Here is a 25,209-nt window from a genome sequence, read left to right as displayed (position 1 = left end):
AGTCTCATTGATTCTTGCCCATGATTACACAAATGCAGCTATTTAAAAAACTTCAGCATAAACCATCCCATGTTTGCACAGGCACACTTTTCTGCCCACTTCCGGTTTGGATAAACCAATACAGAGTATAAATACTGATATAGATCATTTAATTGGTTGAACAGATACAGAAAATGATGTGCCGGCTCATTTATATAAAGTTTAAGCTTGTACACGAGTGGACCAGCAGAACCAGAAATTGCCCCAAATCAGGGCAGGAGTTTTTAATCATAATATAGTCAGACAGATGGCTATGATCGTAACATGACGTTATAGAGACTTTGAGTTACACTGTAAAAAAGAAACTGTTGTTTTTACGGGAAAAAAAACAGCAGCTGTGGTTGCCAAAACTTTACCGTAATAAATAGGGTACAACTTTTTGTAATATCACAGTAAAATTATATTAGCACTGTTGATTTCACATTTAAGATTGCCATTTTATTCCATATTTTACTGTAAAAAATAAAAACGTTTGTCCATCCAAAGAAATGCTGTTCTGTCAAATAATTGACAAGAAATTACTTTATAAATGCTGCATGAATTAAAGATTTGACCAAGAAATATGACAGTCTATTTTTGTTAGAGATATTAGTACATTTAACAGTGAGAAAAAGTATTTTACAAAAAATAAATGCAAAAATTACAGTGATGGCTTGTATATATGTAACAGCATTTTTTTTCAAAACTTTATTTATTGAGTTTTTTCCTCAACAGTAATACACAATGAACACAACAACGAACATACAGTCATAAACCCCATCCCTCCCTCTCATAACCAACAGTAATCTCGGAGGAAAACAAATACTTGAGTTAATAAACAATAAAATTAAATAAATGTATTAATTAATAAATTTAAAAAAAATAAAATATAAAATAAAATAAATTAAATTACATCATATTAATGAATAAATTAAATTTAAAAAAAATTAAAAATGGGGAGGAAATAAATAAATAACAATAAAACAATAATACACAATCATAATAATCATGAAAGTATACATAATTAAAATTAATTAATTAATTAAATAACAACAATAATAATAATGAAGTAAAATTAAATGGACAGTTTAAGGCAGAGTTATAAAACGTGGTCACCATCCTATTTCTCTCTCCCAATTAAGTCATTACCATAGTACTCTAGCTGTGGTACAAGATTCAAGCCATTGTACAGGGGTAACAATGCCAGTGCTTAATTGTTCCCAGGCATTATATTCATGTCATTCATAAAAATAAGGAAAGGCCTCCGTATCTTATAAAAATCCTCAACTTTCCCTCTTACTATGTACATCAATTTTTCTAGTGCCAAACTGCAAGACATCTCTTTAACCCACTGTCTAGAATCAGGTCTATGAGTATCCTTCCAGGTCAAAGCAATTACACGCATAACAGTATATTTTTGTTACAAACACAGTGCCAGTGTATTTTACAGTGGAGTAATGTATTTTTTTTTTAAATAAAAAATTGTAAAAAAAAACAAACAAACCTTGTTTTGTCTGATATATGCATTTACAGTGTTTCATTGTTACTGAAACTGAATTAACCCATTTAACATTTCATGGTCTTTTACTGTTATGGTTTAGCAGTTTTTCACCGTAAAATCTACAGACATGTTTTACAGTGTAGATGTCATAGTTGTGTTTTTTTGTTATGACAATTAAAGTATTGACTATTTAATCCCCAGAAGAGTCCCCAGAGCTCTTACTGTCTACAAATGCTCCATGAAAATAATATGCTAAAACAAATCAACATCTTGTCCATGTTTCTGCTTGACATGAAAAGTTTGCTATTCTTCAAATTAATTAAAGAATGACAGCCCTTGTGTGGAAAAAAAAGAAAGAAAGAAAAGGAAATGGTGTCTCCCATCCTCGTGTCACTGTACACCATCAAATGAGGCAGAAGTACCTCCAAAACCAGATCTACTTCTTCTGTTCACATCTCCCACCTTAAGCACATATGAGTGATGTGTTGGCTGTGAAATGGGCCATCAAGAAATCTGCTTCCTTTCCTTTGCAGTTCCAGTAATTGGATGGCAACTGACCAAACCCAATACATTGCAGCATAATGAAGTACTTCATTAAGCTCAGCTACTCCAAGGCAGTCAGTAGACCAACACAGATGTATCCGACTGCCAAAGGAGACTGTATTTATGTGCTTAATGTATAATGTGCATCAAAAGATTGTTATAAATACTAACTGTCCACAAAATCACATCATTCCTTTTTGCAGCAAAATAATAAAATTGAAAAGGACAATGAACCTGAGTAACAAACTGACAAAGTGAAAACTCTATGGGTTGGGGCCCACATGAGATTGAGGGGAGAATTCACAAAGAACAGATTGCAGCCACTGATAGCACATCACTTACACTAGCTAAGATTACATTACACTACATGTCATTTAGCTGCACTTTTGTCCAAAGTGACTTATAATAATTGCATTCAACCTGAAGGTACTAGCCTCAGACCACAGGAATCAAGTAAATACAGAACTTAAAGAGCCATCTGTAATCGCTACAGGAGTGCTGTATGTTAACCCTTTATCGGGCGAAGAACTATATTTGGTAACTTCAGTGGATATCTAAATGGGGTCCCCATGTCTCTCTGTTTGGTCGTAGAACCACATGGATTTCTTCCAGCTAATCAGCAAAGATCAGGCTACGTCACAGACAGTGACACCATGACATCTCATCAATCACTATGATAATGATATAATATTATTAACTTTATTGACCTTGACCTCCAATGTAAAAATGAAAAATTTTGAAAATAAATCTGCAAGAAACAGTCGTACAATGACTTGTACAAGGAGAACTTGATTATGACAGCATATTAGGGCATATTAAGTTTGAATAAAAATAAAGATACAAACCCGGCGGGGGAGGTTATATTTCGCGAAAAAAATTGCAAATTTACTAGATTAAAGTGGCAAATCTACAAGAAAAAATGTTGCAGATTTAAGAGATTTAAAGTGGCAAATTTGCGCGAAAAAGTGGAAAAAAACAACTTTTTTCTCCCTGATTCACAACTTTAAATCTCTGAAATCTGCACATTTTTTTCTCGTTGATTTGCCACTTTAATCTCATACTTTTTTTTCAAAATATGACCCCCCTCCCCCTGGGTCCGTATGTTGTTGTTTTTACACAGTCCACATTCTGGCTGTATGTGATATCCTCCAATATTCTCTAGGGTTGACATTTGGAATTTGCAAGTATTTTAATGAATGCCCTGTTAAGGGTTAAAGAAGAAAAGAAGAAGAGTTTTTATTTATTTTTTAATATAAGTTGACCATGACTTAACTGAGGTACTGTTGGAAGAGGCGGGTCTTCAGCCTGCGGGGGAAGATGTCTAGGCTGTCTGAGGTCCTGATGTCGGTGTGGAGCTCCTTCCACCATTTGGGTTCCAGGACAGAGAAAAGACTGGAGGTGGTTTTTAGGCGAGTTGACCCACGCAGGGTGGGAGTCGCAGCTGTTTGGCTGATGCAGAGCGGAGAGGACAGGCAGGGGTGTAGAGTTTGACCAGATCTTGGATGTAAGTAGGACCTGAACCATTAGCAATGAAGCATGCCAGAGCTAGAGTCTTGAAGCGTATCAGCCACTGGTAACCAGTGGAGGGAGGGAGGAGGGGTGTTGTGTGTGAAAGTTTGGGAAGATTGAAGACTGGACCTGTGCTGCCTTCTGGGTGAGAAACGGGCGGATTCCTCTGATGTTATGCAGCAAGAATCTGCAGGATATGGTGGTAGCATTAATGTTTGTGATGAGGGACAGCTGATTGTCGAGAGACACACCAAGGTTTTTAGTGGCCTTGGTGGAGACAACCACTGTGTTCTGGACAGTGATTTGGAGGTCAGTGGTGGGATATATTGCTCATGATATTATTATTCAAACACGCCCAAAAAGCTTGAAAGCTGAGTGCAATGTGACTCCTTTTTACATGAGTAATTGATTGTAATTATCCAAGTGGCAGAGTATAAATGCGCTACAGTTGTAAGTGTGTGCTGTGAGGGCTGAAGCGCTGGATAACTCCGAGCCTGACGTGTACCTGGGCTGGGCTTTTGCTGTTTTTGCTTTTTATAAACCAGGCTCGGCTCATTAAACCACAAAGATACAGTAAGCGTGTCTTCAGAGTATAGGTATAATATAGTAAGATATATAATAAAAGAGACACAAGCCACACACTGCAAAAAAGGTGTGTCTAAAAACCAGATAAAAACACTAAATCTGAGGGAAATGATCTTGCTGCATGGACAGATAATTTCACTTGACAAGATTTCTGAGATTAAGGTAATTAAATCTGGAAATAAGCATGTTGAACACTTAAAATAAGAAATTACCTCTTAAAACAAGATAAATTATCAAACACTTCTAAATCTAAAGATTTTTTTTATCTTGGTAAGAAACAAATAATCTGCAGTGCACTCTGCTCGGGCCAGTTCATCGCTGCTGGCAGCTTTAATTTATCTTGTTTTAAGAGTTATTTCTTATTTTAAGTGTTCATCATGCTTATTTCTAGATTTAACAATCTTAATTTAAGAAATCTTGTCGAGTTGTATTTTTATGTTTTATTTTATTGTTGTACAATGAAAATGGAAAATAAATAATGTTAATCACAAAAAAGAAAGCTTGTCAGACCAGCCAATCAGTTATCATAATCATATCACACACACACACACACACACACACACACACACACACACTGACAGAGCCAGACATGTATTTGTTTATTAACCTTAATAATTTCTCATGTATTTTACAAAATGACATATGGGGAGCTGAGAGGAGCGTCCTGTCACTAAATCCCTAAATAAATGAGTGTGAGTCGACCTTCTGTTTGTCCTTATAACTGCGCTTCATTTACCACCAGCTCTGTGAACATGCTCATAACTTCACTGTAACTGCGTGTGGCTGTTATTGCTGGTGTTTGTTAACTGGCCTTTTTTTCCGTCAGGCTCATTTGTATAAAAAGGGGATTTTGCACCAAATGTATGCATATTACCTAATATTAATATGTGCAAATAGAACCAGAGTTCCGAACCACTCCACTTCTGGTATGTGATGAATACGTTAAAAAAATTAAACAGTGTTAGGAAATACAATCAGGGAGAATAGGGCTGAACAAGATGAACATTTGTTTAATTGGAAAATGGAAATGAATCATTTTTTTGCTTTTGTTTGAACCAGACCTAGCCAATTTGAAAAGTGTTTATCTATTTAACAATAAACAGCTTTACACGTTCAGAGTGTAGGAGTCAGTGGCATCCAGTGGTGACGATACCTGTGTAAAGCCTGCAAACATAATAATGCCCACAAACGTAATAACCACAAACATTATAAATATCTACAGCTTTTAATTCAGTAATCACACAAACGTAATACATTTTCCACAAACGTAACAGCCACTGCCTACTATAAACGTAACACGTGATTTCCCACAAATGTAATAACAATTAGGTTTGCAGGGACTAATTATGTTTGTAGGAAAGTGGAAATCTTCAACTTTCAATATTGTAATAGGTTCCTACAATGTTCCTACACTTGAATGTTTGAGTTTCTAAGTCTGAGTCTGAGTTTTTCTTGATTCTGGATTTTAATAGGGGGAAAGGATTTTAACAAGATAATTTACCTTTTTGGATGTGAACATTATATAGGCTATTATTCAAAGAAAGGTATTTTATATAAGCTATACCTTGACACATGGCTAGAAGGAGTCTTTAATGATTGAATTGTGTTATTGTGTTATTATTGTGTTATACATCACAAAATTATAATTTTGAAGAGTTGCAGGACAAATTATATATCAAAACGTGCGGTTTGATCGGGATCGGTGTGCTATTTCTTTTCTCTACAGAATACGAATTTTTCGCGACGTAAGTCGTGAAAAACTGCCCAAAATTTTGCATTGAAATGAATGGGACGGCCGACAAAAAATGAGCGAAAAAGAACAATAATTGCATTATTATTATTATAAATAAGTAGATTTTTAATCTACTTCTCTGGCATAATTTCACCTAGAGACTCCATTTAAACTTTAAACAGTAGACACAAGTCTTGTGTATAGGTGTATTAATCCATGTTTTGATAGGTCATATAGTTTTTTATCAATCCCTGTTCAATGACCATGATCATTTTTGGAGAAATTCTGAGATTATAATGGGTATTGCACGGAATGTTTGTGTCACAGTGTGTGACATCATCGCCAGAGTGTAGAGGGAGAGAAGAAATTGTCAAAAAAATAATTTGAAAACTGCGCTCCAGGCCACAAATTTCACTCTACAGAAATAATTTATACATAGAAACGTAGGAAAATTTGCCTTCTCACTCACAATCCTCTGGTAAAGCTGTCAGAGTTATAGTTTGGGCGTACGACGCACAGATGCAGCACCAACACCACCAACAGCCTCATTGGCTCCCATATTAAAAACGCAGGGAGATTTCGGAAAAAGGGAAGATGGAACAGTTTTTTTAGATCGCTCTAACAAAGCTATTTTTTCATTTTTCTTTAAAAAAATCACATGTCGACGTTCAGGAAGAACTCAGGACGCTCAAAGTGAAGTCGGATCAATGATAGGTATTATGGTTTTGCCAAAAATGCTTTCACACCGGCAGTAGCCCCCGTGGCCCTTTCAAAATTTCCCCAGAGGAAATTTTCTAGTTTCAGATTATTATACACTAGGGGTGTGACGATACTCTCAGCTCACGAGACGAGATTTCAAGAAAACTACAATGACACAATATCTGACTGGACCAACAGACTTTTATTTAACCGAGTTGCACATGTATTTTGAAATGTTTTATTATAACTCTTTACATGCATGATGTAAGCATGAGCTTTCAATAAACTGCTTCTTCCACAAATTGAAACTAAAACTAAAATTTATAAAAGTTAAATTAAAATGAGTAAAATTAAATATTTCTTTCTTTTTTTCAAGTGAAAACAATATAAGCATGTTTCCTTCAGGGGGAGAGTGGCCGCTGGGAAAGTCTCAGGCCACGCCCTCTCAAATGTCCACTCACTCTGTGTGTCTCCATTACAAAAAGGCTCCAGAGGGATTTAGAGACTCCGGAGGTGACGTATGGTTTTCAATCGTCACATAATCGCTTATCGAAAGTTTCGACCGTGATCACATAAGCGACGGATTTAACACGGGAGAAGCAACTGTGGCCGCCATCGCTAACTGTGCATAACATCAGCAGCTGATCATAAACAAAGCAGCATGGCTGATTATGCACAGTGTCTCCACTGATCATAAACATAGTGATCTTGAATTAATCGGCATTAACAGACATTGATAAGTGAACACCTCCTGTAGCAGCAGCACATACACACTGTACTGCTGCAGAGCTAACTGTTAGCCTATAAGCAGGACTGTGCGACGTCATTCTGGCTGCTTGCTGCTTCCCCTCCTTTTCTTCTTTTCCTTTTACTGCCCCACAGGTCACCAATAGAATTTTTGGAGAGCTCACAAATCTCGTGAGACATGTTTTTAACACGACGAGAAATATCGTCGCGCTTAATCTCGCGAGATCTCGTCACACCCCTATTATGCACTAATGAAAGCATAACTATGAATCTCATATTACAGTTTTACCAATAGGTGCTCCTAAACCTTACACACTGCTCCTTAAATGTTGATCGTCTGTGTTACTTCAGTACTTCATGCTCTGACTCTGAGTGTTGTCTGAACTCAATCAGAGCCAAATGTGTATAACAAAGCTACTTAAGATGAGAGTGAAGCAAGTATTCTTGTCATTTTTGCACAGCTATTAACTGGGCATGTCCATTGTGCAGCAGCATCTCCTTGTTTAGGTTTTATATACAAAACCATGGTAATGCTGCTGAAGAGAACAATGGCATTGATTAAATGTGTTGTGCTGTATGCTTTCTTTTGCTCATTGGTATGCTAAAGGAGCACTTACTATATTAGCAACAGATTGCATTCCAACACTGGTAATTACTTTACTAACGTTGACATTTCCATGACAATGACAAAGAGACGTTTTATTGCCTCAGTTTTTTCTGCTCCTCTGCCTCAGACCTGTGGCGTGGGCGTGGACCACTCAAACTGCCTTCATGAGCAGCATGTGTGCATTGTGGAATCTCTTGGGTGTTTTAACCCTCTGGAGTCCACGAAAGCGCCAGAGCACGACTTCTTCATGACGTCACGATGTAGAAATGAAGCAGCATGGAGCCCTGCTGTCAGCTGAACTCTAAAGTTTTGGCTTTTCCAAAAGTTTCCATGTCCAATTTAGTGAGTCAACTCTTTTTCAGCAAAGGTAAAAAAAAATGTAAAAAAACACCTCGACCAAGTGTAACATGATTATACTTTTTTTTTGCAGAGATTTTTCAAATTTTGCAGTGTGCATTCAGCATTTTAATGCAATCTTTTGTGTTTACTGTTTTTTGTAATTTTTTATGTGTTTTTGTGTTTTGAGTGTGTTTTTGGTATTTTTTCACCTAAATCCAGGTATATACTTACTATGCATTACTGATGATGAGTCTATGGACATCACAAACCATGCAATGTTACTTGTTTTTGTTAGGCATGTGTTGGAGGCTGTTTTTACAGTTTTTTGTGGATTTGTAATCTGACTTGGTGGGCCTAGTGAAGAGAATAATTGAAAAGGCACCAAATGCCACATGTAACCATTGCTTTCTGCATTGAGAGGTGTTATAATAATAATACTAATAATACTACTACTACCACTAATAATAATAATAATATTACACCACAACTTGTCAACTTTTATCATACATAATCCAGTGTTTCTATTCGAAAGAGGATTCTGTTAGTGAACATGCAGGACAACCAAGTATGAACAATGCAGCTTTTACAGGGTGCAAAGAGAAAATAGCTTCAAGTCGATGATCAGTAGCAGCATTTACATTTCCGGCCAACACTACAACACGTCTATTTCTCCTCTTTTTTAAGGTCTGAACGAAAACATATTAGCTGCAGGCCACATTTAGGGACTTCCAAGTTCAAATCATTCAGCTAAATCTAAATGCTGAGTGACAATTTTTTCTCCTGTGGTGGTATGTAGTTCTGAGAGAATGAAAAGCAATATAATGTCAGGATAGAGACGCATTCTATGTAAGGTAGAAAGAGCAGGCTGTGGCAGATTACAGGGTGTGCATGTACAGGTAGGCAAATGTCATTAAAAGTCTTGATCCACCCTGACACAAGAAAGTAATGGAAAGAATACAGAAATATTTACTGGGCCCAATAAATAGTGGCTCGTTGATCTAGGGGAATGATTCTCGCTTAGGGTGCGAGAGGTCCTGGGTTCAAATCCCAGATGAGCCCTTACCTTGAGACAAGAAAACCTCAAATATATTATATATATATATATATATATATATATATATATATATATATATTATAAAGTGAAATGAAACTTTAAAAAAAGATCAGTCACTTGTGCAGGTTGCAATGTCTTGTTAAGTTAGAAAATGATTGAATTGAAACTAAAAAAAGAGATCCGTTGTTTTGGGGCGGCTGTGGCCCAGTGGGTAGAGTGGTTGACAAAAATAAGCATATATCCCTTCATCTAAGATATTTAATCTTACTTAGATTTCTGCAGTGTGTGTTATTGCTTGCGTGACTCGATGATTCAAATATGAGGCCATACTGCTGAACCTGGTTCCATTGTTCTCTTGCTCAGCTCAACAACCGCACCAGTATCCCCCTGCTCCACAGGCCCCTGGTGCTCCACGTAATCCTGGCAGCACAGTTCACTGAGCTAACTGAGCAGCTTCAGTTAGCTATCAGGAAACAGAAAATGCTTGCTTACACATTTTAAGGGGCCAATGACATGTGTTTTCATTGTTATTTTGTTGTCTACCAGCCTAATTATTAAAGTGCAATGTCCCTTCTATTCAGTTCATATTCTATGGTCATTTAATTTAAGAAGAGTCAGTAACTCAGTGAAACACCTCTCACCAGCTCAAGCCAAACATCACATACACTGCAAAAAAGGTGTGTCTATAAACAAGATAAAAACAGTAAATCTGAGGGAAATGATCTTGCTGCATGGACAGATAATTTCACTTGACAAGGTTTCTTAAATTAAGATTATTAAATCTAGAAATAAGCATGTTGAATGCTTAAAATAAGAAATTAACTCTTAAAACAAGATAAATTATCTAACACTTCTAAATCTAAAGTATTTTTTTATCTTGCTAAGAAACAAATAATTGTCAGTGCACTCTGCTCGGGCCAGTTCGTCGCTGCTGGCAGCTTTAATTTATCTTGTTAAAGAGTTCATTTATTATTTTAAGCATACAACATGCTTATTTCTAGATTTAATAACCTTAATTTAAGAAATCTTGTCAAGTGAAATTATCTGTCCATGCAGGAAGATCATTTCCCTCAGATTTAGTGATTTTATCTATTTATGTTTTTAGACACCCAGTGTTCAAATCTTATGTCATTGATAAATTGAAAATATGCAGCCCAATTAGTTTTTTCTTTTCATGCACAAAGTCTGAAGACTGATCACATTCTGGAATACATCCAACCAACAACCACATGTATCTGACATTATTTGCTTGACCTCTCTACTTCCTCACTCTCTTTGTTTCAATTGAGTGTTCCTGCTATACAAAATATCCAAATTGTGAACTCTATGGAGCACCAGAGAGGTTTGAGTGGCATTATACTCTCCAAGTCATTGTCTGTTAATGATTTCAAAGATCCCATGAGTCGCTGCAGCTCTGTCATGTCAAGACTTTGGAGTTTTACATGGTTTGACAAGTGCCGTACTCCCACAGGGTGCAAGAGCGGAGACACAGCGAGGCAGCAGGAGAGGGAAGGGAAAGAATAAAGAATATAGAGCCAAAGTGAAAGAATTAAATGAAACCTGTTTTTTTGGCCTATCCTTGTGCAGATGTGCAGTTAGTTCACCTCTCAAAGTTTTGTCATAATGTGCCTATCACTCACAGTAACAGTGATTTTCAAAGACACATAGATTCCTTGGTTCCATTTCCCAGGTTTAGCTGCCTTGGATGTGAGTTGATCAGACTGACAGAGTTCCTGCGCCCCCAGAGATGCCAGGCTTTCCAAAGCTCCTTAGCTACCCCTCCCCTCCTACTCCACATTCCACTTGACAAACTCGAAGTGGCACCTTGGCCATGCAGCATTTTTATTGTTGCTATCCCCCAAAAGTACCTATCCTGCACTCACACAACCTGAAAGCTTGCTAAGAAATATGGTATTATTTTGAATTTGTAAAACAAAAAAAAAATGTTTTCTACTTTCTTCTTTTGGATTGTCCTTCTACCAGCTCAGAGTATTTAAACAGTGGGTCTGCTCATCAACATGTTTTCATGTTAACTCTCTCTCCTGGCCTTTAGGAAGGTTGGCACTGACCTTACACACTGTCCATGCATCTACACACTCAACACCAAGGCAGCAATGAAGCAAAGCTTTTTACAAAGGAATACCCCGGGAAGCTAGCCGGGGCTATGCGCTCCCTTGCCAAGAGCTAAAAACAACCTCCACTGCAAAGACCTGCAACTGAGGGAAACAATCATCTCTTGTTGGTTCGTAACTTCTATGTGATTGTTTTAGTTGTTATAACATTGTGTCGCCAATTCAAACATTGTACATATTTTATGTTTTTTTTCATACAGCTGTGGTGTGTGGTATAAACCATGCAGACCAGTGTCTGGTAACATTAGCTGAGTGTTGGAATTGAGCGAGATGTGCAATTAAAAATACTTTAAATGTGACAGCAATGCTGTTTTGTTGTCATCTTGGACTTTTCATACACAAAGTGGGTGGTGTTTTATTTTGTGTTCTGGTCTTGTTATTTCCTGTTTTATTTTGAAATAGTAACCCTCCTCTCGTTTCAGGTCACTTGCCCTTCCCCGTGTGTCATCTGTCTGATTGTCTCCCCTAATTACAGATTGTGTTCACCTGGTGCTCCCTACCCTCCATGTGTTCCAATAGTCTGTGTTTTCCCTTGTCTTGGTCCAGTGTGTTTGACCCCGTCACCATACCAGCCACTTATCTCCTTCTTGCCACAGCTTGTCTTGTTTTTGCCCTTTTGGATTCCTCGCAAGAGTGATTTTTCTTTGTAATTTATTAGTTAAGTGCAGTTCTTAGTTTCATAGCTTTTTGATTCAGACATTTTATTTTTACCTCCTTTTGGAGTGATTTTGTGTTCTTTATTATTTTTCCCCCTTTAGTCCCAATCCTGTTTTTTCAGTTTCCGGTTTTTGGTAGGTGGCGACTTTTCTTTGTTTAGTTTTTACTCAGAGTCAGGTGTTTCATAGCCCTTTTCTTTCACTCTGTGAGGATTTACCCTGCTGCATTCTTTGAATAAACAAACTTTTAAGTTCTCCTGCTCTGCATCTGCAACTGTAATAACACCTAGTCTCAAGGACAAACGGTTCATAAATTAGTAAAAGGGGGCATGGCTAATCAAAAGGGGCGGGGTATTCGATCAGCAGTTAAACAGGGACTCTATGCTGAGTGCACTGACACCTCATACAAGTGGTTAAAACATAAGGGGCGGGGCTTTATGAAATATTGTTATGTAGAACTGTTCAGTGATGAACCATTAAAACTTGTCATCATGCATGCCTCAAACTTGTCATGCATGATGACAAGTTTTGATTCTTCCTGTAAGTTTTCAAGTATGGGTTCTTGTGACTTTTTGTAGTGTCTTCCCATGATACACGTATGGAGCAAATTTTGTGTCTCTCCGACCTTCCTGTGCGGGGGGCTTAATTTTCTTGATTTTCCAGGGGTTGAGTCATTTTGCCACGCCAATTCCCGGGACCACTACAATACATACATTCCACCAGAGATTGACTTACATTCCAAATATAGTGAGTTTTGGAATGTGATAAAGCCCCCCAAAAGGCGATTTATTTTCCAGAAGAATAAGAATAATAGATGGACTAATTACAATAGGGTCCTCGCTCCTCAGTGCTCGGTCCCTAATAATAATAAAAATAATAATAATAATCACTGAATTAGCAAAACTAATATACTATAATTGAAATAAAACAAGTGTACTGATACTGCAGTGAGATATTAGATGACGAGCTGCAGACAACCAGGGGACTTATCCTCTTAAGAATTTCTAGGAAATTCAATATGTTTAGCCACTGTTATGCAGCCGAACTATTTTACAGCTGTTAAATTTCTGCTACAGACATCAGCACTTGGTGGGGGAGGTGGAGATGGGTTTGTAATCCCCTTCACCTCCTGGAATTGTTCCACTTTTTTCCCGTTGTTCCATTTTGCCTCCTTTGCTGCTCGTCTGACATTGGTTGGTTTCCCGCATGGCTCTGGTTTCTGAATGATTTAACTGTAATTTTAAGTGCAGTTGCTTTTGCTGTTTTACAAATCCAGCACAAACTCAGTTAATCCATTATCGTGATAGAAAGTGCAGTCTGCATTTGATTGATAATACAAGCCCAGATGAGGAGAGCAGGATAGTGTATTAATATTACTGTCACATCCAGTCCCTACCCACTACAAAGTACATGCCGCCTGCTTTATGTTGCCAGAGTCCTCTGTTCTGTCACATTAGTGAATAGGAAGAGTCACCTGGTCTTTATTGGTTTTAGCCAAGGGTCAGTGAATCAAAGAACACCACTGTTCCTGATATCCCATTGGAAATGTAAGGCTCAGGGGTTGTCCAGTACATTTTTCAACACCTGTAAACTGGCAAGCTGGATGCTTGGCAGAGAAGAGGCGTGTGGTTGTGATCACAGTTGGTGCTTTATTCCTCCACCCTTGCCTTGCTGCCTTCTCATAGAGGGAGGGGAGTCATGGTAGTCAGATCTTTTTGGCAGGGTACTCTGCAAAAAAGGTGTGTCTAAAAGTAAGATAAAAACACTAAATCTGAGGGAAATGATCTTGCTGCATGGACAGATAATTCCACTTTACAATATTTCTTAAATTAAGATTGTTAAATCTAGAAATAAGCATGTTGTATGCTTAAAATAAGGAATTAACTCTTAAAACAAGATAAATTAAAGCTGCAAGCAGCGATGAACTGGCCCGAGCAGACTGACTTGCAAATTATTTGTTTCTCACCAAGATTAAAAAAAATTGATTTAGAAGTGTTACATAATTTATCTTGTTTTAAGAGTACATTTATTATTTTAAGTGTTCAACATACTTATTTTTAGATTTAACATTCTTAATTCAAGAAATCTTGTCAAGTGAAATTATAGTGTTTTTATCTTGTTTTTAGACACACCTTTTTTGCAGTGTACAATCTTGTCTTCACAGAAAGTGATGTAGTCTTTAATGCAATGTGAGAGACCCCCCCAATATCATCTGCATAGTCCTGGCACAGTTCTTAGTCTGTCCTTAAAGCAGCCCTTGTGCTGGCACCTGTGGCTACAAGGTGTGTTAGACTGCAGCCTGACTTGCTCGGGGGGAAGCAGGGCTCTTCAGAATTTCACTTGCATTTCCCCTGAAAATGCTACACTGTAAAAAATGTCTGTAGATTTTACAGTGAAAAACTGCTAAACCATGACAGTAAAGGACCATAAAATGATAAATGGGCTAATTCAGTTTCAGTAACAATGAAACATCGTAGATGTATATATCAGCCAAAACACTATTTAAAAAAAATAAAAATACAAAAATATACTGTAATATATAAACAAACTTGAATATCATGAATAAAGATGAAAGTGGCAAAAGACAAAAACTCAAATTTCTGTGAAAAATAAATCAGATATTCTTTGAGATTAAAACCAGTAAATTTACGAGTAAAAAAAAAATATTTTCTGAGATTTTAGATGCAAATTTAAGTAAAAAGCAACTGATATTCTGAGATAAAGTTTTAAATGTGTAAGCCATCACTGTAATTTTTGCATTTATCTTTTGTAAAAAATGCTTTTTCTAACTGATAAATGTACTAAACACCATATCTCTAACAAAAATATACTGTAATATTTAATCGTAAAGTCTTTAATTTATGCAGCATTTATAAAGTATTTCAATTATATGGCAAAACAGCGTTTTTATTTATACAGTGAAAAATGGAATAAAATGGCAATCTTACTGTAATTATAAAAAAAGTTCTACCATATTTACCCAAAATTTTTTTACCGTAAAAAACAACTTTTTTTTTTTTTACAGGGTAAATAGTAATAACATTGAAAAGTAGAGTGTGTGAGTAAAAGCCATAGAACAGGTATTAACCTCATGGCAATTTTAATATTATTTTTGTGTGATCTATTGTCTACCAGTTTTGCCAAAAGCATTGAACAAGACATTAAGATAAGCCCTTAGACATTCCACAGCCCAGAATATTGATGTTCAGATGTTGGATATGACTTTAGATGTGAAAATGAGTGCGAGAGATTCATTCCATCTACAGTGGTCATGAAAACATATTTCACATACCTTCTCTGTAGACAGGCTTTTTTGATTACAGATGAATAATGTACTAATCCTTTTCATCTAGACTGCAGCATTTGTCTATTATAGCTCTGTAATTTCATTGAACTATTATTTCAAGAAGGTGCTTTCATTTTCTTCTAATCAAATGTCTTCATTAGGAAGACCACAGGCCATAAACCAACAAGATCTCCAACCTGAATGACAGAGTAGACAGTTAGTCAATAGCACACATGTCATATGAGCGTTTGGCGGCTCATGCTACAGCAGAGCATTCTAAAAATAGCATTACTACCCATCATTATATACACATGTACGGTTCGCCCTACAGGCTGCAGTTTCTGTGTATTTAGGCTACAAAACCACTGACCTAGTTTCAAGGCAAAAATAACTTCATGATTAGGCGTTATAAAATACATTTTAGACAGTCAATAAATGTAGGCCCAGGTGAATGCCGGAAGTGAAGTAGTTACGAGGGTGATGTGAGCCACAGAAGTTACGTTTAAAAAAAACAACGTAATTCACAAACTGTGAGCCACAGAAGTTACGTTAAACAATGTAAATTATTATGTCAATGAAAAATGGGAATTGGAAGCAAATATTATAATAACAGATGGGAATTGGAAACAAATATTATAATAACAGATGAACAATGGGAAGAAACATTGGAAGCAGGACATAAGGTAACTAGTAGCCCAACATGGAAACATTGGAGGCAGGACATAAGGTAACGAGTAGCCCAACATGGAAACATTGGAAGCAGGACATAAGGTAGCTAGTAGCCCAACATTGAAACATTGGAGGCAGGACAAAGGTAACTAGTAGTCCAACATGGAAACATTGGAGGCATGACATAAGGTAGCTAGTAGCCCAACATGGAAACATTGGAGGCAGGACATAAGGTAACTAGTAGCCCAACATGGAAACATTGGAGGCAGGACATAAGGTAGCTAGTAGCCCAACATGGAAACATTGGAGGCAGGACATAAGGTAACTAGTAGCCCAACATGAAAACATTGGAGGCAGGACATAAGGTAGCTAGTAGCCCAACATGGAAACATTGGAGGCAGGACATAAGGTAACTAGTAGCCCAACATGAAAACATTGGAAGCAGGACATAAGGTAACTAGTAGCCCAACATGGAAACATTGGAAGCAGGACATAAGGTAACTAGTAGCCCTACATGGAGGGAGTTTGATTGGAATATCAAGAAGAGGTCCTTTATTACTCCATCTATCTCCTCAAGGTACAGTAATACTTCTGAGATGTGTTGGAGGGGTTGTGGGCTGCTGGTGGATTTTTTGGGATTGCCCAAAGATTTTAGAAAAATATTCAAAAGGAAATAAAACATGTTCTGGGCACATGTTTTAAGGCAAAAATAACTTCCTGATTAGGCGTTATAAAAGACATTTTAAACAGTAAATAAATGTAGTGAATAAATGTAATGAAGTGAAGTAGTTACAAGGGTGATGTGAGCCAAGTTACGTTAAAAAAAAAGTAATTCACAAACTGTGAGCCACGGAAGTTACGTTAAACAATGTAAATTATTATGTCAAGGAAAAATGGGAATTGGAAGCAAATATTATAATAACAGATGAACAATGGGAAGAAACATTAGAAGCAGGACATAAGGTAACTAGTAGCCCAACATGGAGGGAGTTTGATTGGAAGATGAAGATGAAGTACTATATGTAGTATATGACTCCATCTATCTCTTCAAGGTACAGTAATACTTCTGAGATGTGTTGGAGGGGTTGTGGGCTGGTGGGGGATTTTACTCATATATTTTGGGATTGCCCAAGGATTTTAGATTTTTCGAAAAATATTCAAAAGGAAATAAAACATTTTTTGGGGCATTGATTTTACTCTAGATCTAGCAGTGTACATATTGGGTATAGTCCCAGATAATGTTATAGATGGGAAATTGACTTCGATACTGAGAATTCTTCTTTTAATAGCGAAGAAAACTATTACAGCCTCTTGGTTAAAGCCACAACCCCCCAGTACAACATAATGGAGAGAAAGAGTAAAAAAGGTATTTATCATGGAGAAAATCACAGCAAGGTTACAGCTTAAATCAGACAGGTTTGAACTTTCTTTTTCCCCACTTTAGTTGTTCAGTAAGTGTTTGTAGTCATGGATACATGTTGCCCATATCACCTCCTTTTAAGAAGGAGGAAGAAATATTTGAAGATAGGATGTGAGGGCATGATTATATGTTAGAACTGAAACTGTAATAGCATCTCCTCATCATCTCATGAAGTAAAGAAGTAAGTTAGAAATAACCCAATGTAAATTATTTAGAAAGTAATTAATTTTGTTTTCAACACGGGACACAAGCCCAGTTCTCCTGGCTGTGATACCAGCCATTTCAACTCTGCATTGCAGTCAATCATTACTATGACGTAAATGTGAGTCCTATTTTTCTGCATGTACAAATGGCTTGTATGGATGTTTCTGAGTGGAGTCCAGTCCCCCCAGCTCTTGTGTGTCATGGATACAGTAGTGAGACAACAATCTATGAGAAATGCTCTCTGTTGCCCATTCTCATCTGACCTCATCACCCCTCTGCTCTCCAACCTCTTTACACAGACACATTTGAGGCAAGATACTGTCTTTATTTTTCTGATATTAGTGTATATTGAGTGTACGCTGCTCCAGTTTTCTCTAGCAGTTATCTGAGCTGACACTGGACCTTTCATAAGGTTACCACCCACTCAACCTAATAACTAGACCCTCAGCAATGCCATCATCAGTTAGATAAGGCTATAATAGAGTCCACTCTCAGTCCAAGGGCAACTTTCACTCTCTCCCAGCCTGCCCTGTGGCTGTCTGCTACTCATCATGCTTATCAACTTAACTCGACGATATTTCTTGTAGCGAGATTTTTGAGTTATCCAAACTTCTATTTGTGACCTGTGGGGGCAGTAAAAGGAAAAGAAGAAGAGGAGGAGAAGGAGGGGAAGCAGCAAGCAGCAAGCAGGGGCCGGCGGCTCGTTAAGAAGAGTAAGAACGAATCGAAGCGGCACAGTCCTCCTGCAGCAGTCTCTCCCAGCTGCAGAGCCGGAGTCTGCAAATTGCTAATAGGCTAACAGTTAGCTCTATAGCAGTACAGTGTGTATGTGCTGCTGCTGCAGGAGGTGTTCACTTAGCAATCTCGATGTTTATGATCAGCGGAGACGCTGTGCATAATTAGCCATGCTGCTTTGTTTATGATCAGCTGCTGATGTTGTGCACAGTTAGTGACGGTGACCACAGTTGCTTCTCCGAGTTTAATCGATCACTTGTGTGATCACGGTCGAAACTGTCGATAAGCGATTACATGGCGATGGAAAACCATACGTCACCTCCAGAGTCTCTAAATCCCTCTGGGGCCTTTTTGTAATGGAGACACGCAGAGTGAGCGGACATTTGAGAGGGCGTGGCCTGAGACTTTCCCGGTGGCCACTCTTCCCCCTAACGAAAACACGGCTTATATTGTTTGCACTTGAAAAAAAGAAAGAAATATTTAATTTTATTCATTTTAATTTAATTTTTATAAATTTTAGTTTTAGTTTCAATTTGTGGAAGAAGAGGTTTATTAAAAGCTCATGCTTACATCATGTATGTAAACAGTTATAATAAAACATTTCAAAATGCATGTGCAACTCGGTTAAATAAAAGTCTGTTGGTCAAGTCAGATATTGTGTCATTGTCGTTTTCTTAAAATCTCGTCTTGTGAGCTGAGTTGTATTTTCATTCAAATATACAGTAACCCAGAATAGGCAAACCATGTTGTTATGTTATGTTATATGTTATGTTATGTTATGTTATGTTATGTTATGTTATGTTATGTCATGTTATGTTATGTTATGTTATGTTGTTGTTCTGTTGTCATGGCGACCACTGTAGTCCAGAGGAAGTCCGGTCAAAGTCGCTTATTCGTTATTAGTGTGTTTATTTGTTTGTGTTTACAGATACATGTGTTGCATCAAAACAAACCCCACAACAGCTGAAACAACATAATCTGATTTCAGTGTGTTATATAGTGTGTAGTTGGGGGGTGCAGCCTTGTCTCAGTAACTGTTAATAATAGGGGTTTGACGATATACTTAGAGTCCTGACTTGAGTCTTATCTTTTTCATCTAGGGCCATAATTTTACTGTACTTTATTGTTGTTGTTGTTGTTGTTGTTGTTGTTGTTGTTGTTGTTGCCTAATAATGAAGAAGCGGGAGGTGTATTTGATGTCCACCACGTGGCTGCTAGATACAGGACAATGGATATGGGGGACAGTGGCTGTTGACTTGGAGCCAAGCAGCAGTGAATAACCCCAGTGAGATTCAAATATGTTTTTTGTCTTTTTGTTTTATTTAGACTGGGGTTATATTTGATTGTCATATCTGGGAAGGTATCCTTGCCATGAAAAGCAGATGCTGAAGTGGGGAAGTGACATAAAACAAATGTTTTCTGTGTACTTGTGTCTGTGTTCATATATGCTTTGGTTTATTTGTGCTTCTGTGCTCTTGTATGATTTATTGTAATGCCATCAATCTGCCAGTGACTGCAGGTGAAATCTAAATCCAGCATTCACATGATGAACTCAAGTTATCATGTAACTTCTTCTGCCCAATAAAAGGCTACAAACATGATTCTACTTGAGAGTTACATAAAGAAAGCACTATTCTTCTTCTTGTGTCTTTTTTTCTCTCAAAAGCATGTGGCTACAGAACCTGGCAGCTAATTATATTCACATAATGTTCTAGCAGCTGACGAGCAGACACATCTAATGTGATAATGGTTGTCTGCATTAGCAAGGTAGAAGTGTAATGTTTGCAGTTTACTCATGGATCTTATTCCTGCCAATTTATTTAAATGGTGACAATGAATATAATCATTACAAGCATTACATTTTGGATCAGTATTGTGGATATTAGATTCAGTGCACTCGCTACATTAGATCTTTGTTAGTAATTTGGCCTTGAGTGTGCTAATTTATTTCAAAACATCTGTTCTGAATAAATGTTGATTGCTGTCTGATTTGCATCTGATGCCGTCTTTGTAAATTATTTCATTCTGCAAATAAAAATGTCTGCTGTGTGAATTAAGAATGGGCAAAGATTGGGAAAAAATTAATGTTGCCAGCCAATCAAATCAAGGAAGCCAATATCAATTCTTTAAAAAATGAAGGTAGCACTTTACAATAACCAACTAATTAATGTGTAGGGATGGTTTATCGACCAAATATTAACCATTTACAAAGTGCTATACATATGCAATCTTAAAATGTTTTCAACCTGTTTATTAAAGGTATATGAATCATTTCAAAATCCTTAACAGGTAACACATTACAATAACCCTCATTTATAAATGATAAACAGATAGTTTATTAATGTTTAATCATCATTTATAAACCGTTTATAGGCCATTTAGAATGGTAAATACATATTTTTATTAATGTTTAACTAACTAAATAATTTATAAATGGCAAATAAATGGTATATTAATGTTTTATAGTTACTTTATCATTAACAAACCAATAAATTATAATTAATAGTTTATTAATAATTTTAGTTGCACTCATTATAACATTTTTAACACCATATTAAGTATGTTAATGATTTTTGAATACATTTAAAGATTAAATATGTATAGCACTTTGTAAATGGTTAATAATTGGTCTATAAACCATCTATAAACATCACTTAGTTGGTTATTGTAAAGTGTTACCCATTAACATACTTAATATGGTGTTAAAACTGCTGTAATCAGTTCAACTAAAACTATTAGTAAACTATTAATTATAATCTAATTGTTTGTTAATGGTAAAGTAACTATAAACTTACATTAATATACCATCTATTTGTCATTTATAAATGATGTAATTAGATAAACATTAATAAATTATGTATTTACCATTTTAAATGGCCTATATAATGTTTATAAATAATGATTAAACATTAATAAACTATCTGTTTATCATTTATAAATGAGGGTTATTGTAACGTGTTACCAAATTTAAATCAACTCCTGTATATATTTTCTACTTGCTGGATCTGCTGGATCTTGTCGACATTCAATGAGATGTTGTAGAACAGGAGTCCCAAGAGACAGGCAGGTATTGAGCACCATTTTTCAGAGAGGGATGAATGTCACAGCCATAAATCAATTTTATTTACCCAGCCAGGTAGATTTGACTTTAAAGAAGCCAAGCGTGTCTGAAGCTATTCACAAAAAAAAACCTAAAAACTTCTGAAGCAAACTTTGTCAGGCCTTATCAGAAGGGACTCTATTAAAAAGCTCCTTGATGTACAGAGGTTGAAGTGGACAGGTTCAAACAAAATATGCAGAGAACATTTATTATGAGCTCCCATGGTAATTGCTTCTGCCCCCCCTCCATACCTAGTTTACTGTGTAGAAAAATAATTAGGCGAGATTAAACACACCACGCTCAGATGGCTTTGTGCCTCATGGGCATCAGATCACAGACAAATGCCAAGAATTAATGACAAGAACATCATGATGCCACTGCAGCACTCTGGGATGCAGACAATGGTCAGTTCAGGTGAGTTACTGACTAGCTATCTGCCGCTCAGGAAGACAGTTGATTTTATTCAGCAACCAGAAATGAATAAACAACAAAAGCACCGAACAAGTGTCCACTGGGAAGCATGAGGTGCACTACTATATTCAAGCGACATGGTGATGGGCTGCATGGTAATGGCAAGGAAACACATCATTATCTGGAGGTGAGGTACTTGGTTCCTGCACTCCATGCCTCCCTCCCCCTCCAGGAGTTCTTGTGTACAAGTTAAATGGCTGATTTACATTTATATTGCGAAAGAGAGGCATAGGGTAGTAATTGGTGTTGTGGAGCCTGATCCACACCCAAACACATGCTTCTCTGCACACACTCATGCACCGTGCATACTTATATCCACACACATTTGCAATCAAACAGAAACCGTTTGCATAATTGATCATCTGAAAGCCTTTATTATGAACACACGTGTGAACAGCTGTGTGTAAGAGTATGTTTGTGTGAGTCAAGCTCTGACTAAAGAGGTGAATAAAAACACATGCACACACTGCAAAAAAGGTGTGTCTAAAAACAAGATAAAAACACGAAATCTGAGGGAAATGATCTTGCTGCATGGACAGATAATTTCACTTGACAAGATTTCTTAAATTAAGATTAGGTTGCTTTTTCCTCATCTGGATACTCGGTGCCTTGCCATGTCTCTACACTGTCAATCAATATGTGCTGTGTGTGAGTCTGAGTGTGTGTTTGTGTGCGTGCATGACTAAATGCGTGTGTGTACATGTTTGTGTGTGTATACATACAGATGTGTATGTGGGGGAGGGAGGGGTGGGTTTTGTCATTTTTATCGTCTGTTTTTATTCTTATTTTTTATAAAGCACTTTGTGTTGCATTTTTATGTATGAAAAGAGCTATATAAATAAAGTTTGATTTGATTTGATTTGATATGATTTGATTATTAAATCTAGAAATAAGCATGTTGTACGCTTAAAAGAAGAAATTAACTCCTAAAACGAGAGAAATTAAAGCTGCAAGCAGCGATGAACTGGCCCGAGCAGACTGACCTGACAATTATTTGTTTCTTACCAAGATAAAAAAAAAAAATTCATAAGTGTTACATAATTTATCTTGTTTTAAGAGTTAATTTCTTATTTTAAGTGTTCAACATGCTTATTTCTAGATTTAACAATCTTAATTTAAGAAATCTCGTCAAGTGAAATTATCTGTCCGTGCAGCAAGATCATTTCCTCAGATTTAGTTATCTTGTTTTTAGACACACCTTTTTGCAGTGTACATATCTACATCAACAATGTAGAGAGCAAATTCTGGCCACACTGCCTCTCCATATCAAACCAGCAGCTCAGTTCTTTAAAATCTCTGCCATCCTGCAACACAGAACACATCAGCCTGCACACAACTTAACAGCTCTGTCAATATCTGAAGCCATGTGTTTCCCCCAGCCGTCAGCAGGCAGGGCCGCAAAACAGCAACAGCACAGAGAACGAGACCGATGTCTGTAATACTAGAGAACAATATGTTGATGTACTATTTACCCTCACACTGCCTGGCTGGGCTGCTGAATGATGAAATTATTGCAGAAAAACATAATAATAAACACAAGTGGACACACACGCTAACACGTGTGCTGTTAAACAATAATGCTCAACCAAACAACAACAAGCAACACCTCTCCTTCTATTGATTGCTTGGCAGCCTTCACGTGTCTCCCTTACTTTGCCTTTAGCTTCGGTTCAATTTTCAGTGCAGTTTAGACTTCAACTGTGCATCACCAATCATCAACAGGAGGGTTTCTCAGGGGTCATCCCTATGTTCCCCGGGTCCTATGTTCCCCGGGTCCTATGTTCCCCGGGTCCAATGTTCCCCGCTGAGGGGTTAACATCTCCTGCTCTGACTGCAGCTGGGGACTGCTGCGGGAGGACTGTGCCGCTTGTGAGTGCTTTTGGACACATTAGAGGGCCAAGGCAGCACTCAGAAAAATTCGCTAGATTTGTTGCTAGTCTGTTTTTCGAAAAAGAGTCGCTAGGGGGGTCTGACATGTCGCTATATAATATAATATAGCGACAAAGTTGCTAAGTTGCAATACTGCTCCAGCTGCTGGACATATCGTGCTGATACACTGCCTCTGTTGGAAGAGCATTTAATTGTTCTGCCTGTCACTACACACCTGATGATTTCTCACAGCACACTTGTGTGCCCCGGAACAGTGGTTGGGAATCACTGCACTAGAATGCACTACATTTTTTTGTTTGGTTTTGTTTTTCTTGTGTAGTATTACAAAGGAAATTCAGCTACATTTGGTTGTGCAACCCTGTTTTATACAATGACAATAGATGAACATTGAAACCTAAACGATATATATCAGCTTGCAGATACTGAATTTAATCAAAAAACATAAAGTCAGAATCACAAGAAAACTCATGTTTTCTTTCAATCAAATTGCTGTGGAAGGATTCTACTCTCCAGCTTGTTTGGTGTCTATGTTTAACTTGACAATTAGTGGATCAATTACTCACTGCATGTTCCCTTAAATTATTGAAGAAAGATGTAATTTCTCATTTTAAAAGTTACGAAGTCTATTGTTAAAGCACTTATCAGAATGCCTTTATTATGGGTTTTTAGAAAAAATGTTTGTAAAAGTGTATAATGGACAGCTTGTGCTTTATCGGCCTCCAGTCATTATTGGACCTGCGAAGATGCTGACTCTCTCAGCAGCTATGTACCATAAGGCTTGATGTTAGTGTCAGTCATTTAAGATTCAAGATTTAATACTTTAATTGCCATACAACAGAAGTTGTTAGGGATTTGCTGCAGTGTGCTCTACAATGCAACAGACAAGACAAACACCACACAAAATAGGAAGCCACACACATAGATATAGACATAAGACATAGTGCATACATGATTCACTCATTCATTCATGGCTCGTCCCCACATAAGCAAGAGTCTAAAGTGGCAAGTGACTTTAGTGGAAGTTCACCCAAAGTGCAGGTTTTAAGTTCACTTCCAAAAGTGCAAATGTAACAGGAGGATGCTGATGTTAGAAATAAATAAATAAATAAAACATACTGTATATACATATACACATACATATACATATGTATACACATACATACATACATACAAATACAGTTTAAAAACGTTGATAAAAAAATAAAATAAAAAAAATAACAGAAACACACTATCCAAGACCTGTATTGGATTGATCTACTTCCATGGGGTATTGGTGCAAATATGGAGAGCTATTTAAAATAGCTTATACACT

The 25,209-nt window shown here is 37.0% G+C and overlaps 1 protein-coding gene and 1 non-coding gene across 2 annotated transcripts in view; one reads left to right on the top strand and one right to left on the bottom strand.

Moving 5' to 3' along the window:
• Positions 1–25,209, bottom strand: part of LOC131986284 (kin of IRRE-like protein 3) — a 249,033-nt gene that overhangs the window by 214,068 nt on the left and 9,756 nt on the right. The window lies entirely within an intron of this gene.
• On the top strand, positions 9,268–9,339 carry trnap-agg (transfer RNA proline (anticodon AGG)). Its single transcript has one exon. It is a non-coding gene; the product is annotated as a tRNA-Pro (tRNA).

The sequence above is a fragment of the Centropristis striata genome, chromosome 15 (assembly GCF_030273125.1).
Source record: "Centropristis striata isolate RG_2023a ecotype Rhode Island chromosome 15, C.striata_1.0, whole genome shotgun sequence".
NCBI classification, from domain to species: Eukaryota; Metazoa; Chordata; class Actinopteri; order Perciformes; family Serranidae; genus Centropristis; species Centropristis striata.
This window is presented reverse-complemented; position numbering and strand designations above follow the sequence as displayed.